Source organism: Monodon monoceros, unplaced genomic scaffold, assembly GCF_005190385.1.
Source record: "Monodon monoceros isolate NGI ecotype Baffin Bay Population unplaced genomic scaffold, NGI_Narwhal_1 Super_Scaffold_20, whole genome shotgun sequence".
NCBI lineage: Eukaryota > Metazoa > Chordata > Mammalia > Artiodactyla > Monodontidae > Monodon > Monodon monoceros.
This window is the reverse complement of record NW_021703777.1, coordinates 32,188,992-32,208,719: the sequence shown is the minus strand read 5'-3', so window position 1 is coordinate 32,208,719 and position 19,728 is coordinate 32,188,992.

Below are 19,728 nucleotides of genomic sequence, written 5' to 3'. Positions count from 1 at the left end.
TACTTCAGCAGCACTTTGAAGTAATTTTGTTTTCAAGATATTAATGGACATTCGTATATGAACCTACAGTTTACAGAATGCTCTACATCCATTACCTTTTGACTCCCTCCTAATCACTATAAGTAGTTGTGGTTTGTGAAAGGACTTTTAAAATAGTATCTGCAGCTGACATTTGCCTACAGATAAGTACTGAGGCAAGGGCTTACTTAATGAGGGGATTCCCAGGCAGTTCTCTGGGGATGTGCAGAAGATGCCATATTAGAATAGCCATAACTCCTCCCATTTTTGTTATTTTTGTGGAAATCTGTGAATAGCATTATCTTGAGTGTACTACATCCTGAAATACTCAAGTGGTTCTGAAAATGTACTAAGAAAAAGGTTATAAAGTGGATCAGTGGGAAAAAGGAAGAGGTTTAATTTATATATATATATATATATATATATATATATATATAATTTTTACATGTAATTTATATATCACAATCAAAATTACAAATAATAAAAGTATTCCTGTAAATTTTACAACCCAGAAGGTATTCAGTACCTGAGAGAGAATGAGAGAGAGAGAGCAAGAAAGCGAAAGGTGGGACCTTAGAAATCTTGGCTTTCTAAGATTTCTAAATCTTGGAACTTCCTTCCCTTAGAGACATAAAAGGTGAGAACAGAAAACGTGAGGGCTAGAGGTAATCCTTCTCATAAAAATAAACATTCACACACACCACACACACACACGCGCACACACACACACACACGCACACTGCTTAAAACAGCTAGAAAGATTCATTTCTTTTTTTCCTCCAAAATGTAAATGGCAGACTTTTTTATTCAACTGTATTTCAAGGGTAAGTTGACACTGGACGCCCCTGGTGGCGCAGTGGTTAAGAATCTGCCTGCCAATGCAGGGGACACGGGTTCCATTCCTGGTCCGGGAAGATCCCACATGCCTCGGAGCAACTAAGCCTGTGTGCCACAATTACTGAGCCCACACGCCTAGAGCCCGTGCTCCGCAACAAGAGAAGCCACTGCAATGAGAAACCCGTGCACTGCAACAAAGAGTAGCCCCCGCTCTCTGCCACTAGAGAAAGCCCATGCACAGCAATGAAGAACCAATGCAGCCAAAAATAAATTAATTGATTTTTTTAAAAAGGGTAAGTTGACACCATCATCTGAGAAGTTACTCCAGCCAGAAACTGGGAGTCACCTTTAACATCGCCTCCATCCCACCCCCACCCATCCCAGCCAACCAGCCATTCAGCCTTTTCTATTCAACTTGTGAAATACGTTTAAGGTCTGTCAACTTCTCTCCCTCCTCGTCCTAATCCAAGCCTCCACCACTTCTGACCCGGATTCTCACAGAACCCGTCTCCCCGCTGCCAATCCCTCCGTCCACACTGCACACCAGGAGCCGCCAGACAGACCTGCCATTGCAGAGTGAACGGCAGGAGGAAAAGCTTAGAACTTCAATGTATCTCATCCTTTAAAACGACTGTTCTGTATTTTATAATACACATAACATGATGTGTATACAAACGTGCTTGTATTGGCATGCGGAATTTAAATGTTTTATTGATAGAGGTACACTCCTTAAAAAGTTTGGTGGGCAGTACTCTATACAGCAGTCAGAGTGATTTTTAAAAATACATATCTGGTCATGTTAATTCTTTAGCTTAAACCATTCAGTGGCTTCCCATCATCCACAGAGTCCAAAATCTGTGACAGTTCCTGCAAACCCTGAAGGACGTGTCTACATCTCTGGTCGCCCTGCAACCTCCTCCCTTTCCCGGGCGTGGGGCTCTGTCCCCCTGACTCTCTGCTCCTCCTCTGAAGCCACGTTTTTCCCCGCAGGAAACCACACACGCCCTTCCCTCGGCCTCCACGAAGCTTTAGGTCTCGGGTTTAATGTTGTTTTCTTCCCTGACAACCCCTGCCCCGCACACCATCTCTCTCCAATCCAAATGTCCCTGGGTTCAGATCTCCTAGCGCCCTGCATTTTCCACCACGGGACTTGGCAGAGCTGCTATTATACATGTATAGTTTTTGTTCAATGTCTTCCACACTAGGCCATAATCTTCAGGAGAACATGTTTGCCACTGTAACTCCCAGTACCTAATAAGTACAATAAACGTTTGTTGAACAAAGAATGAATTCAAGTACCGATTCCCACTCACACACTTACTTCTGAAAGTTAGGGAGCCTCAGAGGACTGTCAGAGCATCGTCTCAGGGAATCTCTGGCCTTTCCAGGGTTCACCTGCCCCGCTCCAGAACACCTGAAGACTGGGCCCTGATGAGCCATCTGTTTGTCTACGAGGACTTTTGAGAGGCCCATGAACAATCCCTCCCCAGCACTGTCTGAAAAGCTTTATCACAGCACTTAGTGATGTGTAACCACCTCTTTCCGCTTCTGCTTCTACACCAAGACTGATTGTCTTCAGGACTTGGAGCTTCTCATTCATCTTTGGGAGTAAAAAGAAGGCATTTCACAAGTGACTGGAGATTTCTGGTGTCCCAAGTTCTTTTGTAAAAAAAAAAAAAAAAAGTTTCAGCTTGTTTAATTTCCAGAATTCGCAAAAAGTTCAAGCTATCCTTAGAACAAGGCAACTGTACTGGGTGGATATCTTTATTTTTTATTTTATTTTTTTTGCAGTACACGGGCCTCTCACTGTTGTGGACTCTCCCGTTGCGGAGCACAGGCTCCAGACGCGCAGGCTCAGCGGCCATGGCTCACGGGCCCAGCCGCTCTGCGGCATGTGGGATCCTCCCAGACCAGGGCACGAACCCATCGGCAGGCGGACTCTCAACCACTGCGCCACCAGGGAAGCCCGGGTATCTTTATCTTTTAAAAATTTTTATTGAAGTATAGTTGATGTACAATGTCGTATTAATTTCTGCTGTACAACAAAGTGACTCAGTCATAAATATATATATTCTTTTTCATATTCTTTTCATGATGGCTTATCACAGGATATTGAATATAGTTCCCTGTGCTATACAGTAGGACCTTGTTGTTTATTTATCCTGTATATAATAGTTTGCATCTGCTAATCCCACACTCGCAATTCATCCCTTCCCCACCTCCCTGTTCTCTATATCCATGAGTCCGTTTCTGTTTTGCAGATATGTTCATTTGTGTCGTATTTTAGATTCCACATGTTAAGTGATATCATATGGTATTTGTCTTTCTCTGATTTACTTTGCATAGTATGATAATCTCTAGGGCCATCCATGTTGCTGCAAATGGCATTATTTCATTCTTTTTTATGAATGAGTAATATTCCACCGTAAATATACCACATCGTCTTTATCCATTCATCTGTTGATGGACATTTAAGCTGTTTCCATGACTTGGCTATTGTAAATAGTGCTGTTATGAAACAGGGGTGCATATATAGTTTCTTTTTTTTTTTACTTTTAAAATTTATATATTTATACATATGAACAAGACTTACCAAAACATTAACTATATTTTTTTCTCTATAGAAGGATTACAGGTGAACTTTATTTCATGTTATGTTTATCTATGTTTCCCAGCTTCTATGGAGGTGTATACTAATTTTATTTTTTTATTTTTTAGAATTTTATTTTTTTATACAGCATGTTCTTATTAGTTATCCATTTTATACATATTAGTGTATACATGTCAATCCCAATCTCCCAATTCACACCACTACCACCACCCCCCGCCACTTTCCTCCCTTGGTGTCCATACATTTGTTCTCTACAACTGTGTCTTTAATTCTGCCCTGCAAACCACTTCATCTGTACCATTTTTCTAGGTTCCACAAATATGCATTAATATACAATATTTGTTTTTCTCTTTCTGTCTTACTTCACTCTGTATGGCAGTCTCTAGATCCATCCACATCTCTACAAATGACCCAATTTTGTTCCTTTTTATGGCTGAGTAATATTCCATTATATATATGTACCACATCTTCTTCATCCATCATATGTTGATGGGCATTTAGGCTGCTTCCATGACCTGGCTATTGTAAATAGTGCTGCAGTGAACATTGGGGTACACGACTCTTTTTGAATTATGTTTTTTTCTGGGTATATGCCCAGTAGTGGGATTGCTGGATCATATGGTAATTCTATTTTTAGTTTTTGAAGGAACCTCCATACTGTTCTCCATACTGGTTGTATCAATTTACATTCCCACCAACAGTGCAAGAGGGTTCCCTTTTCTCCACACCTTCTCCAGCATTTGTTGTTTGTAGATTTTCTGATGATGCCCATTCGAACTGGTGTGAGGTGATACCTCATTGTAGTTTTGAATTGCATTTCTCTAATAATTAGTGATGTTGAGCAGCTTTTCATGTGCTTCTTGGCCATCTGTATGTCCTCTTTGGAGAAATGTCTATTTAGGTCTTCTGGCCACTTTTGGATTGGGTTGTTTGTTTTTTAATATTGAGCTGCATGAGCTGTTTATATATTTTGGAGATTAATCCTTTGTCCATTGATTCATTTGTAAATATTTTCTCCCACTCTGAGGGTTGTCTTTTTGTCTTATTTATGGTTTCCTTTGCTGTGCAAAAGTTTTGAAGTTTCATTAGGTCCTATTTGTTAATTTTTGTTTTTATTTCCATTACTCTAGGAGGTGGATCAAAAAAGATCTTGCTGTGATTTATGTCAAAGAGTGTTCTTGCTATGTTTTACTCTAAGAGCTTTATAGTGTCTGGTCTTATATTTAGGTCTCTAATCCATTTTTATTTTATTTTTGTGTATGGTGTTAGGGAGTGTTCTAATTTCATTATTTTACATGTGGCTGTCCAGTTTTCCCAGCACCACTTATTGAAGAGACTGTCTTTTCTCCATTGCATATCCTTCCCTCTTTTGTCATACATTAGTTGACCATAGGTGAGTGGGTTTATCTCTGGGCTTTCTTTGACCATTGATCTATATTTCTGTGCCAGTACCATATTTTCTTCATTACTGTAGCTTTGTAGTATAGTCTGAAGTCAGCTCCGTTTTTGTCCAGCTTTGTTTTTCTTCCCTCAAGACTGCTTTGGCTATTCGGGGTCTTTTGTGTCTCCATAAAAATTTTAAGATTTTTTTGTTCTAGTTCTGTGAAAAATGTCATTGGTAATTTGATAGGGATTGCACTGAATCTGTAGATTGCTTTAGGTAGTTTTCACAATATTGATTCTTCCAATCCAAGAACATGGTATATCTCTCCATCTGTTGGTATCATCTTTAATTTCTTTCATCAGTGTCTTATAGTTTTCTGCATACAGGTCTTTTGTCTCCCTAATCAGGTTTATTCCTAGGCATTTTATTCTTTTTGTTGTAATGGTAAATGGAATGTTTCCTTAATTTCTCTTTCAGATTTTTCATCATTAGAGTATAGGAATGTAAGAGATTTCTATGCATTAATTTTGTATCCTGCAACTTTACCAAATTCATTGATTAGCTCTAGTAGTTTTCTGGTGGCATCTTTAGGATTCTCTATGTATAGTATCATGTCATCTGCAAAAAGTGACAGTTTTACTTCTTTTCCAATTTGTATTCCTTTTATTTCTCTTTCTTCTCTGATTGCCATGGCTAGGACTTCCAAAAGTATGTTGAATAATAGTGGCGAGAGTGGACATCCTTGTCTTGTTCCTGATCTTAGAGGAAATGCTTTCAGTTTTTCACCATTGAGAATGATGTTTGCTGTGGGTGTGTCATATATGGCCTTTACTATGTTGAGATAGGTTCCCTCTATGCCCACTTTCTGGAGAGTTTTTATCATAAATCGGTGTTGAATTTTGTCAAAAGCTTTTTCTGCATCTATTGAGATGATCATATGGTTTTTATTCTTCAATTTGTTAATATGGTGTGTCACATTAATTGATTTGCGTATATTGAAGAATCCTTGCATCCCTGGGATAAATCCCACTTGATCATGGTGTATGATCCTTTTAATGTGTTGTTGGATTCTGTTTGCTAGTATTTTGTTGAGGATTTTTGCATCTATATTCATCAGTGATATTGGTCTGTAATTTTCTTCTTTTGTAGTATCTTTGTCTGGTTTTGGTCTCAGGGTGATGGTGGCCTCATAGAATGAGTTTGAGAGTGTTCCTTCCTCTGCAATTTTTTGGAAGAGTTTGAAAAGTTTGGGTGTTAGTTCTTCTTTAAATGTTTGATAGAATTCACCTGTGAAGCCATCTGGTCCTGGACTTTTGTTTGTTGGAAGATTTTATTAATTAATTAATTTATTTTTTCTGTATTGGGTCTTTGTTTCTGTGCGTGGGCTTTCTCTACTTGTGGCAAGCAGGGGCCACTCTTCACCATGGTGCACAGGCCTCTCACTATCGCAGCCTCTCTTGTTGCGGAGCACAGGCTCCAGACGTGCAGCTCAGCAGTTGTGGCTCACGGGCCTAGTTGCTCCGCAGAATGTGGGATCTTCCCAGACCAGGGCTCAAACCCGTGTCCCCTGCATTGGCAGGCAGATTCTCAACCACTGCACCACCAGGGAAGCCCCATTGGAAGATTTTTTTTTTTTTTTTTTTTTGTGGTAAGCGGGCCTCTCACTGTTGCGCAGCACAGACTCCGGATGTGCAGGCTCAGCAGCCATGGCTCATGGGCCCCACCACTCCACGGCATGTGGGATCCTCCCGGACCGGGACATGAACCCGTGTCCCCTGCATCGGCTGGCATACTCTCAACCACTGTGCTACCAGGGAAGCCCCTGTTGGAAGATTTTTAATCACAGTTTCAATTTCATTACCTGTGATTTTTCTGTTCATATTTTCTTTTCTTCCTGGTTCAGTCTTGGAAGGTTATACATTTCTAAGAATTTGTCCATTTCTTCTAGGTTGTCCATTTTATTGGCATACAGTTGCTTGTAGTAGTCTGTTAGGATGCTTTGTATTTCTGCGGTGTCTGTTGTAACTTCTTTTTCATTTCTAATTTTATTGCTTTGAGTCCTCTCCCTCTTTTTCTTGATGAGTCTGGCTAATGGTTTATCAATTTTGTTTATCTTCTTAAAGATTCAACTTTAGTTTTATTGATATTTGCTATTGTTTTCTTTGTTTCTGTTTCATTTATTTCTGCTCTGATCTTTATGATTTCTTTCCTTCTACTCTCTATTTCCTTTAGGTGCAAGGTTAGATTGTTTATTCAAGATTTTTCTTGTTTCTTGAGGTAGGCTTGTATTGCTATAAACTTCCCTCTTAGAACTGCTTTTGCTGTATCACATAGGTTTTAGATCCTTGTGTTTTCATTGTAAATTGTCTCTAGGTATTTTTTGATTTCCTCGTTGATTTCTTCAGTGATCTCTTGGTTATTTAGTAACATATTGTTTAGCCTCTGTGTGTTTGTGTTTTTTACATTTTTTCCCCTGTAATTGATTTCTAATCTCATAGTGTTGTGGTCAGAAAAGGTGCTTGATATGATTTCAATTTTCTTAAGTTTATTGAGGCTTGATTTGTGACCCAAGATGTGATCTATCCTGGAGAATGTTCTGTGTGCACTTGAGAAGAAAGTGTAATCTGCTGTTTTTGGATGGAATGTCCTATAAATATCAATTAAATCTGTCTGGTCTACTGTGTCATTTAAAGCTTGTGTTTCCTTATTAATTTTCTGTTTGGATGATCTGTCCATTGGTGTAAGTGAAGTGATAAAATCCCCTACTATTATTGTGTTACCGTCGATTTCCTCTTTTATAGCTGTTAGCAGTTGCCTTATGTATTGAGGTGCTCCTATGTTGGGCGCATATATATTTATAATTGTTATATCTTCTTCTTGGATTGATCCCTTGATCATTATGTAGTGTCCTTCCTTGCCTCTTGTAACATTCTTTATTTTAAGGTCTATTTTATCTGATATGAGTATTGCTACTCCAGCATTCTTTTGATTTCCATTTGCATGGAATATCTTTTTCCAACCCCTCACTTGCAGTCTGTATGTTTCCCTAGGTGTGAAGTGGGTCTCTTGTAGACAGCATATATATGGGTCTTGTTTTTGTCTCCATTCAGCAAGCCTGTGTCTTTTGGTTGGAGCATTTAATCCATTCATGTTTAAGGTAATTATCGACATGCATGTTCCTATTACCATTTTCTTAATTGCTATGGGTTTGTTTTTGTAGGTCCTTTTCTTCTCTTGTGTTTCCCACTTAGAGAAGTTCCTTTAGCATTTGTTGTGGAGCTGGTTTAGTGGTGCTGAATTCTCTTAGCTTCTGCTTCTCTGTAAAGCTTTTGATTTCTTTGTTGAATCTGAATGAGATCCTTGCTGGGTAGAGTAATCTTGGTTGTAGGTTCTTCCCTTTCATCACTTTAAACATATCACGCCACTCCCTTCTTGCTTGTGTAGAGTTTCTGCTGAGAAATCAGCTGTTAACCTTGTGGGTGTTCCCTTGTATGTTATTTGTTGCTTTTCCCTTGTTGCTTTCAATAATTTTTGTCTTTAGTTTTTGTCAATCTGATTACTATGTGTCTCGATGTGTTTCTCCTTGGCTGTGTCCTGAATGGGACTCTCTGTGCTTCCTGGACTTGGGTGGCTATTTCCTTTCCCATGTTAGGGAAGTTTTCGACTACAATCTCTTCAAAGATTTTCTCGGGTCCTTTCTCTCTCTCTTCTCCTTCTGGGACCCCTATAATGCGAATGTTGTTGTATTTAATGTTGTCCCAGAGGTCTCTTAGGCTGTCTCCATTTCCTTCATTCTTTTTTCTTTATTCTGTTCCGCAGCTGTGAATTCCACCATTCTGTTTTCCAGGTCACTTATCTGTTCTTCTGCCTCAATTATTCTGCTATTGATTCCTTCTAGTGTACTTTTCATTTCAGTTATTGTATTGTTCGTCTCTGTTTGTTTTTTTGTTTTTGTTTTTGTTTTTGCTGTACGCGGGCCTCTCACTGTTGTGGCCTCTCCCGTTGTGGAGCACAGGCTCTGAATACACAGGCTCAGCAGCCATGGCTCATGGGCCCAGCCGCTCTGCGGCATGTGGGATCTTCCCAGACCGGGGCATGAACCCGTGTCCCCTGCATCGGCAGGCGGACTCTCAGCCACTGTGCCACCAGGGAAGCCCATCTCTGTTTGTTTGTTCTTTAATTCTTCTAGGTGTTTGTTAAACATTTCTTTCATTTTCTCGATCTTTGCCTCCATTCTTTTTCCGAGGTCCTGGATATCTTCACTAACATTATTCTGAATTCTTTTTCTGGAAGGTTGCCTATCTCCACTTCATTTATTTGTTTTTCTGGGGTTTTATCTTATTCCTTCATCTGGTACAAAGTCCTCTGCCTTTTCATTTTGTCTTTCTGTGAATGTGGTTTTCCTTCCACAGGCTGCAGAATTGTAGTTCTTCTTGCTTCTGCTGTCTGCCCTCTGGTGGATGAGGCTATGTAAGAGGCTTGTGCAAGTTTCCTGATGGGAGGGACTGGTGTTGTGTAGAGCTGGGTGTTCCTCTGGTGGGCAGAGCTCAGTAAAACTAATCCGTTTGTCTGCTGATGGGTGGGGCTAGCTTTCCTCCCTGTTGGTTGTTTGGCCTGAGGCGACCCAACACTGGTACCTGCCCGGCTCTTTGGTGGGGCTAATGGCAGACTCTGGGAGGGCTCATGCCAAGGAATACCTCCCAGAATTTCTGCTGCCAGGGTCCTTGTCCTCACGGTGAGCCACAGCCACCCACTGGCTCTGCAGAAGACCCTTCAACACTAGCAGGTAGGTCTGGTGCTGTCTCCTATGGGGTCACTGCTCCTTTCCCTGGGTCCCGATGTGCACAGTTCTTTGTGTGTGCCCTCCAAGAGTGGAGTCTGTTTCCCCCAGTCCTGTCGAAGTCCTGCAATCAAATCCCACTAGCTTTCAAAGTCTGACTCTCTAGGAATTCCTCCTCCCGTTGCTGGACCCCCAGGTTGGGAAGCCTGACGTGGGGCTCAGAACCTTCAGTCCAGTGGGTGGACTTCTGTGGTATGTGTTCTCCAGTTTGTGTGTCACCCACCCAGCCGTTATGGGATTTGATTTTATTGTGACTGTGCCCCTCCTACCATCTCACTGTGGCTTCTCCTTTGTCTTTGGATGTGGGGTATCTTTTTTGGTGTGTTCCAGTGTCTTCCTGTCAATACTTGTTCAGCAGTTAGTTGTGTTTCCGATGCTCTCGCAAGAGGGAGTGAGCGCACACCCTTCTACTCCGCCATCTTGAACCAGTCTGTCTTTTCGAATTACAGTTTTATCTGGGTGTATGCTCAGGAGTGGGATTGCTGGGTCATATGGCAACTCTATTTTTACTTTTTTGAGGAGCCTTCGTACCGTTTTCCATAATGGCACCAGTTTCCATTCTGTGTGGGGTATCTTTATAAGGCTTATTTTGGTATATTAAATGCTTATATCCTACCCTTCTTGAGAACTTGCTTTGTCGAGGGGGTAGAACAAGAGAATTAACTGTCTGCCTGGTTCTGCTTTTTTCTTCTCCCTCTTAGAGAAACTAACTTAAAAGAGAGGGTGACTCAGGAACTGAGCGTAAACCTGGAATAAACAGCAGAGAGTACGTGGATGCTGCTTTTGCCCACATCCACAAGGACATAAGAAAGAGAAGCAAAAGGAAAGACATTCTTGATGCTCTTTGTGGTAATTACACAACATGGAAACATCAGAGAGTTAGAAAAATGCTTTCTTGGGACTTAGGATGGATTTAAAACAGAACAAGTAACTTTTTGTGTTAGGACAGCAATCTCATACAGATCACCTATATTCATATCTAACAGCTTCATCCGAAACACAGTATAGTTGATTCATGTAGTATCTTCCAGATTCTACACACAGGACAGCCTTAATCTTAGCCCCTGAGCTGTTTAACTTTTAAACTTGGATCCTAATAAGGGTTCGACTTGCTTGCTTCATTACCAAGAACTGCAGTGGAACAGCTGCCATACAAGGGCAGGAAGGCTTCTAGGAGGGGTGGGGGAGGGGCGCCACTTCAGCACAGTGTTATGTAACCACAAGGGGGGCGCTGCAAAGGGAAAAGCTCCCTCTGCCTTGCTTCAAAGTATTGAATTCTAAAAATGTCTCAGAGACACCTAATAATCACATTTGAGTTGCTGGAGTTAGAAGCTTAAATATAATTAGACCCAGAAAATCAATTCAGTCTGATGGGCTTATATGGCTGCTATTTTCAATAACTTTAGATACTTGTTGTCCCCAAGAAACAGCTGTAAAAATGTATGTACAGTATGTTTCAGCAGGAGAAATGTCAGTTCCTTTTTCATTGACAATGAGTTATGCATGTTGATCTACCAACAGGCCCCAAACAAGTTGCATTCCAATAGGTCCTTTCTAAGTCAGTCGTTAGGCTGGAACATAGTTTCCCATGGAAACAATTTTAGATGTGGTGGTTCAGATGGCCAGATATGGCCAAAGAAGTCCATTAACCTAATTTTACTAAAGACCCTGACCACCATGGATGACAATGCTCTTCTGTAAGAAAATGTTTCCTAACCTCTGAGCTGGCCTCCCTGTAACTCATCTTCCCCTGTCCTGGCAGGAGTGCAGGAGGCCCTGAGTGCAGAGGCTGGCTGGGGGTGAGGGTAATGCAGGCAAGCGTAGGCTACTCCACAGCAAGACCAAGGGCTCCAAGGTGAGAGTGAGGTCTGGTGGTGCCCAGACCCTGGAAGGCAGTGCACCTGTGCAAGTAACCACCATCACTGTATTTGCAGTATTTTATCTTCTCCGGACAAGAACTTCCTAAATGTTCAGAGTGACATGACTATCTTCTGCTGAGCCTATACTCTGTGCTAGAGCACAGTGTTAATTGCTGTATCTACATCATTTCACTTAATCCTCCAAACAAACTCCAGATCTCTGAGGCCAGTTATTTTATCTAGATTCAAGAAACAGGGCGGGGGGAGGAGGGGCAGTATAGGGGTCTGCGAGTGGGAGGTACAAACTACTGGGGGTGAGACAGGCTCAAGCCTATTATTGTACAACACAGGGAATAGAGCCGATACTTTGTAATAACTGTAAATGGCATGTATAAAAATTTTAAAAAAAAAAGAAAAAAGAAACAGGGCAGGAAGGCGTAGGGATGTTAAGTAACTTGCCTAAATTCACAGTGAGAGCCAGCACTTGAACTCAAGCTTGTTTGATCCAGATCCGTACTGTTCTCCAGGGACTAAGGAAACACTTCCAACAGTCTACTGTTTATTTTCATTCAATGGTTTTCATTAAGACAAAATTATCCTGCTCAGCGAATGGATTGGATTAATTGATTCAAGAAATATTAAGTGCTTTATTTATATGTGGATGATGCAAGGAGGTATAAGCTGGGAATCTAGTGGATACAAAACATCCAAACACGAACATTATTTAGGTAATGTTACAAATGACCAGTGCCACATGAGTGGATATACCGTAACTTGTTATATAGAGCGATGGCTTACGGGAGGTTACTGTGAGCTGGTGTTAATAGAGAAGGCCTCATGAAGGATGCTGGACTTGAGCTGCTCCTTGAAGAAATAGCGTTTAGATAGAGGACATGCCTGATGAAGGGCTCAGACAAGCAAAACTTGCATGCTAATGATCCTTCGATTAAGAGATGAGACTAGCTTAATTTGTATCATGCTGCAGAGAAGTGTAAAATAAAATTGAAAAGTTGGGGCCAGATGGTGCAGAGACCTCTAGGATTTCTTTGTTGTAATTCAACTTTTTGAACAAGCAATATACAGTTAAAAATAAAATTTATAAAAAGGAACAGAGGAAAAATCCCTCCCTTTCACATAGGTAACCATTATTAAGTTTCCTGTGCATCCTTTCAGGTTTTCGTGTGTGTGTGTGTAGACACAAGCAATTATATGTGTTACTTTCCCCCTTTGTTAAAAGGTAGCAATATGGTCTGTAGAAATTTTGGATAGCAATAATTTACTATTGTATGTATTTTTCTTACTATTTAAAATGATTATGTTTACTTATTAAAATATAATAGTGTTTCCCACTGTGGATTTATTAAACAGATATCAATAACTGGGAGCCAGAATAGGAATAGTCATTTCCAGAGGTGGACCCACCCAGGGTCAATTTTATATCTATGGAACTATATGCTAGGAAGTGTGGGTGTAGGCTGGTGTGGCAGTGCTCCTCTACCACATCACCCTAACACCTGTACACTCCTCACCTTGGCTTTCTTTAGTTTTGTAATTCCCTGCTTGTGTGTCTGCCTCATTCACTTAACTGGAATCCTTTGAGGCAAGGACTATAGAACTCATTTATCTTCGTATCATCAACATCTAATATAATGCCTGGCAAATATGAGATTATTAAATGAATGTTCAAATGATTTCATAAATAGAGAAAAAGTGACTGTGAGTAACCTTCAAAAATGACTTAATTTATCTGAACCCTAGGATATTAGAATATTAGGAGAAGAAATGGTATTTTATCCTATCTGGTAATGTGGTCTGATGCAACACTGTGGAGGCGTGTAAAGAAAGATCAGACAGTAGAGAGGAAGAGTGAAGATACTGGGGGAGGGAAAGAGGAGAAAAAATGAAGCAAAGCAAGTTCTTGGAGCAACCAGGAGGGAGCTGGGCCTCGGCAACAGTGGAGATGTTAGTCTAAGCAGAAGTATGGGTGTGAAAATAACTGGAGGTAGGGGGTTAGGGAGTTGAGATTATGCCTGAAGAGCTCATATTAAAAAAAAAATTTTTTTTAAATAAATAGAGAAAATTGAGGAAAGTAGAGTTGAATAGAGAGGCCTGGGTGGCAAATGTTTGAAATAGTTTTAGGGACTGAGAGGAAAAGCTGATTGAAAGTAACAGCTGCTTTATAGCCTTTCTGGAATAAGGCCAGTTATAGCTTTAAGTAAAAGCGTTGATAAGCAATGCTGAGAGTCTATTTGAGGCAGGAGATTATGAAGTTGCAATTCTTTTGTGCCAAATAATATGTGAGGTGCCCTGGCCCTACAGAGATTAAAAATCAACATGCCCTCAAGTAGCTTTTGTCTAGTATAGAGAAGAGTATCTTCAAAATATATTTAGTTCCAACACTACCACCTTACTCTTTAAATGGTTTTATTATAACATAGTTAATATTGCCATATAATATGGCTGTCACTGCTTCTAAATATTGTTTATATGTGAGAAAAGTTAAGCAACCTCTTAGAAACTTTCAGATATGGTTATACAAAATAATTTTCATATCCAGGTACTTTAATCCCTCAAGCTGTGCTATGTCAAATGTTGACACCGTGCTAAAAAAGAAGTTATCTTTCTAAGTGCATTAAGAAAATTATTGTCATTGAAAGTATATTTCTATCTGTTAAAAACAAACAAACAGGCCATTTCAGTCCCTGTATATACAAACTGATTTTATTAGGGTCCTTAAAGGCAAAATATTTGTTCCAGTTGACCTCAGAATCAAACCAAATCTGCTCGGATGGAAACTTGCTAATAAGCAAGTTAAACTCAGTCAGGTGTGGGTCCCTAGAGCTCACATAACACAGGAAAAACATGTAAGCAAGAAGTACGTTTACTTAAACATGGTAACAACCACAACTGGACAGAAAAAAATTACACATCTGTTCAATTTAAATGTGTAAAAATTTCCCATAGTTACTTTTCAAAATGTTATGAGAAACATGATGCCTTCCAAGTTCCGGCTTGCAAAATAATTTGCCCTTTCTGCATCAAATCCAGTCTCCAAACTGGTAAGGTACATTTTAGAGAGGTTTTTCAGAAAGCATTTGGGATTTCACTTCTAAAAGCTAACCTGAAGACACCTGAGTATTAATTACAAATTTTCTTTTTCATTAATAAATTTCAGCTAAAAGGCAGTAATTTTTACAAATCTGTTTGTTTGTTGTTTTTTTTTTCTTTTTGCGGTACGCGGGCCTCTCACCGTTGTGGCCTCTCCCGCTGCGGAGCACAGGCTCCGGACGCGCAGGCTCAGCGGCCATGGCTCACGGGCCCAGCCGCCCCGCAGCATGTGGGATCTTCCCGGACCGGGGCACAAGCCCGTGTCCCCTGCATCGGCAGGCGGACTCTCAACCACTGCGCCACCAGGGAAGCCCTACAAATCTGTTTTTGATAAAAAGTTCCCAGATAATTTTTTACAAATCTTTTTATAATTCATTTCTGAAAACCCATGGAAAAAGCAATTTAAAAAGTCCTCAAAGCTATTACCATTCCACTTCTTTTCTATAAAATCCAGCTCTATCTCATATTTCTTATATTCTTTTTAGAGGATCAGTTCTTCACGAATAGGGACTCTTCTCTTTTTTCTTTAGTCAAGGAATTCATCTTCGAAGCTCCCATAAATGTGCAAACAGATATTTGGAAATGTTCTTTAGAGGCCAGGTAGTTCCAGTGTTATCAATACAAAAATTGTTTCAGAGCAAATGAAAGAAAACTTGCAAATCATTTTTAAGAAGTTATAAAGCAGAAACTAACATAACATTGTAAAGCAATTATACTCCAATAAAGATGTTTAAAAAAAAAAAGCAGTTATAACATTGATACCTAAATCTGAAGAGATAGCACATAAAGAAAAAATTAGAGACCAGTATCACTTATGAATATTGATGCAAAAATTCTAAATAAACTATTAAAAATCTCTAATATCACATTAAGGAAATAATTCACCATGACCAAGTAGGTTTTATGCCAGGAATATAGGGATAGTTGAGTGTTAGGAAATATATTAATATCATTCAACTTATTAATAGATTTTAAAAGAAAGATCATATGCTTATCTCCATAGATGGAGAAAACTCTGACAAATTCAACAAGCGTTCCTTACACAAATCCTTGAGAAAACAGGACTAGATTAATACTTCCTTAATATTAACAATTATATATTATAAAAGGCCAGCATTTTACTTAATGCAGAATTACAAAGGCATTCCTACTAAGGTCAGAAGACAGATGTTCTCTATCTCCACTACAGTTTTATGAGTTGGTATTAGCCAATGCAATTAGATACGAGAAAACAATTAGAAACATAAGAATTAAAAAATAATTAAAACTATGTCTATTCATAGAGAATGGATTTGAGGACATGGGAAGGGGGAAGGATAAGCTGGGACAAAGTGAGAGAGTAGCATTGACATATATACACTACCAAACGTAAGATAGATAGCTAGTGGGAAGCTGCTGCATAGCATAGGGAGATCAGCTTGGTGCTTCGTGACCACCTAGAGGCGTGGGATAGGGAGGGTGGGAGGGAGACGCAAGAGGGAGGAGATATGGGGATATATGTATATGTATAGCTGAGTCACTTTGTTATAAAGCAGAAACTAACACACCATTGTAAAGCAATTATACTCAAAGATGTTAAAAAATTAAATTTAATTTAAAAAAATGGAGACAGTTGATAATATCACAAAGCAAAAAAAAAGTTTAAAAAAACCTAGTGACTTCAGCCTCTTAATGGTTTCTAATTTTTTTTTTTTTTTTTTTGCTGTACGCGGGCCTCTCACTGTTGTGGCCTCTCCCGTTGCAGAGCACAGGCTCCAGACGCGCAGGCTCAGCGGCCATGGCTCACGGGCCCAGCCGCTCCAAGGCATGTGGGATCTTTCCGGACCGGGGCACGAACCCGTGTCCCCTGCATCGGCAGGCGGACTCTCAACCACTGCGCCACCAGGGAAGCCCCTTTAATTTTGTTTCTTATCTTAGAAGTCTCTTTCAAGAATTATCTATTGGTTAGAGAAGATCTGAAGTTCAGTAATCCCCTTATTTTCCCTTCAGTTTTTAGTTATGTTACATTTACAGCTATTTATTTATTGATATTTATTGATATTTTTATTTTGGAATAGAAAGTAAAGTGTTAATTTTCAAAGATTAAAAAAAAACTATGTTTATTGAAGATGATATGATCTTGGAAAACCTCAAAGAATTAATTATAAAACAAACTCAAACAAAAAAGAACTTAGCAAGATAGCAGGATATAAAGTTAATATGCAAAACCCAATGGCCTTCAGATACATAAATAATGACCAGTTAGAAGATAAGATGGAAGAGAAAACTCCATTTAAAATGGCAACAAAAAAAGATAAAATACTTAAGAAACAAGAAATACAAAAATTTTATATGAAGAAAACTTTATAGTTTTCTGGAAAACTTAGAGTTTGCTGGAAAAACATAAAAGTATGTTTGAGCAAATGGAAAGACATCCCTTGCTCTTGAATAGAATGTTTCATCATCAAGATATCAGGTCTATATTAATTTAAAATTTTAATACAATCTCAATTAAAAAAATAGCACCTGGATTTTTTTTCTGGAATTTGAAAAGTCAGTTGTCAACTTGGAGCAAAACTGTGACTCAAGGAAGAAAGCTGTATTTGGCATTCCTCTCAGAAATGAACTCGCCACCACTGAGCCAGTCCTATTCACCTCTAGCAGATTTGCTGCCATGTGGGTTGCTAAATCAGCCAGTTTCCAAAAGAAGCTGGAAATCTCAATTTGCATGTGACCTTTTACACGTGAATATGTTGACAACTAATTTAAATTAAAAATAAAATACAGGTTAGGCAAAATAAAATATACCTTGCAGGTCATATCTAGACCACAGGCAGTCAGTTTTTGATCTGTTGGAAGTTGGCAAACTTTTTCTGTAAAGCGTCAGATGGTAAATATTTCAGGCTTTGTAGGCTACATACAGACTCTGTTGCATACTCCTATTTTTACATCATTAAAAATGTGTATAAAAGGCATTCTTAGCTCAAAGGCTGTAAAAAAACAGGCCTTGGATTTGGCGCTCAGGGTGGCAGTTTGCCATTCTTGGTTAATAGAAATCATTAGCCTTGAGATTCAATGAATACTTTCAAAGATAGCCATATTACCTGAACTCTCTTACAAATAATTTTTAAAAAGTCAAGCTGGGATAAACATAATATAAATTCACTGCAGTGGACATCTTATAATGCAGTACATTTCCCTCCTGATATTCAGGAAGCACATCCTGAAAGGGAGTTTATGTATAATTTTAAGACACCTTCCCCCCATCTGTCACAATGTAACTGCTCTTACAAATGATGCCATATTAGCTGGAAAATGCTTTCTATTTTACTCCAATCATGTTCGCAAAAAAAAAAAAAAAAAAAAGCCCCAGTATTATCGGGTTTACAATTTAGATCTTTCTGCTCAGGAATTATTAGGGTGGTTCTTGCTTCTTGGCTGTCAGCTGTACACATCTCCTTTTCTAATCCCTTAGAATCATGTTTGATAAAGTTTAGGATAATAGCACCTATTTCTGAGACAGACGGAGAACTTTATAATCCTATTAGACTAATGATGCGGCAAATATCAGAGGAAAAGTCATATCCAATTCATCCTTATGGATTGCTTTGGTCCTGGCCCAACCTCAGAAGTGACATTTCAGTGATCTGACCTGGCCCTGAACCATTGTGAAACTTACTAGGAAACTGTAAAATCTTTTCTAGAATCCTTTAAAAATAAGACAGGTAGTGAGATTTTAAAAATAACTACATGTGAAGAAGATTGATAAGATGGAAATCAGCTCTCAAATACCTTTTACACTTCACAGTTCATTGAAACGATACTGGGAGTATCAATTATAACATTTACTGAATCAAATTTGATCCTGGATCACTAGTCATTTGACTCTAGGTCTACCTAGGTTGCCCTCAGTCTTCAGATCAATTACAAAACCAACCCAGGGCGAAGGATTACCTAGAGTTTGGCTGGACCAATGCCCCTGGGCTTCTTAATCAGTATCTCTAATTACAGGGCAGAGCAAGCTCAAAAGCAGCTCTTCAAGATGAAGAACAGCTGATGTGCTGGAATAGGCAAAAGCCAACTTAGTAGTGAGCCAGCTGTTAACATCACTAAGATTAAATTACATAAACTATGATGAACTATATTACATGAAAAACAATGGTACTGGGCTTCCCTGGTGGCGCGGTGGTTGGGAGTCCGCCTGCCGATGCAGGGGGCGCGGGTTCGTGCCCCGGTCCGGGAGGATCCCATGTGACGCGGAGCAGCTGGGCCCGTGGGCCATGGCCGCTGAGACTGCGCGTCCGGAGCCTGTGCTCCGCAACAGGAGAGGCCGCAGCGGTGAGGGGCCCGCGTACCGCAAAAACAAAAAACAAAAAAAAAACAATGGTACTAAAACTAAAAACTCATCACTCCCTAATTATTTTACATTTTACCATTATCTGTGCTCTTGAGATTTACATCTATTGTATATGCACGGTAGAAATACTACACAACAGTGTGCTACTGAGCATCTTGCTCCAACCCTGCACTGTCATCATGTTGGTAATCTGAAATTGACTATGCTGGGAGTATTTATACCACACAGATAGGCAAATACTATAAACCAGGCCCCACTCCACTTTCCAAAGAGTCAGTTTAGTTAAACATCCACCAGCACATTTCTGGCTTAGGAGGATACCACAACCTCTAAATAGCTCATGAACAGACTCCATCTCAATCATTCTTGTGCTAGACCCATAAAATATTCAAAAAAATTTTTTGAAGTTGTCTAAATATTTATGAAATAGAATCTTTTAAGGGATCATTAGAAATGGATTTCTTTTTGAACATACAACATACCTTCTCTCTGAACAAGGAAGCATCTTTTAATTTTTAAAATTATTTTTGGCCACACTGAGTAGCTTGTGGGATCTTTTTTTTTAAATTAATTAATTTTATTTATTCATTTTTTTTTTGGCTGCGTTGGGTTTTCGTTGCTGCATGCGGGCTTTCTCTAGTTGAGGCGAGCAGGGGCTACTCTTCGTTGCGGTGTGTGGGCTTCTCACTGTGGTGGCTTCTCTTGTTGCGGAGCACAGGCTCTAGGCGCACAGGC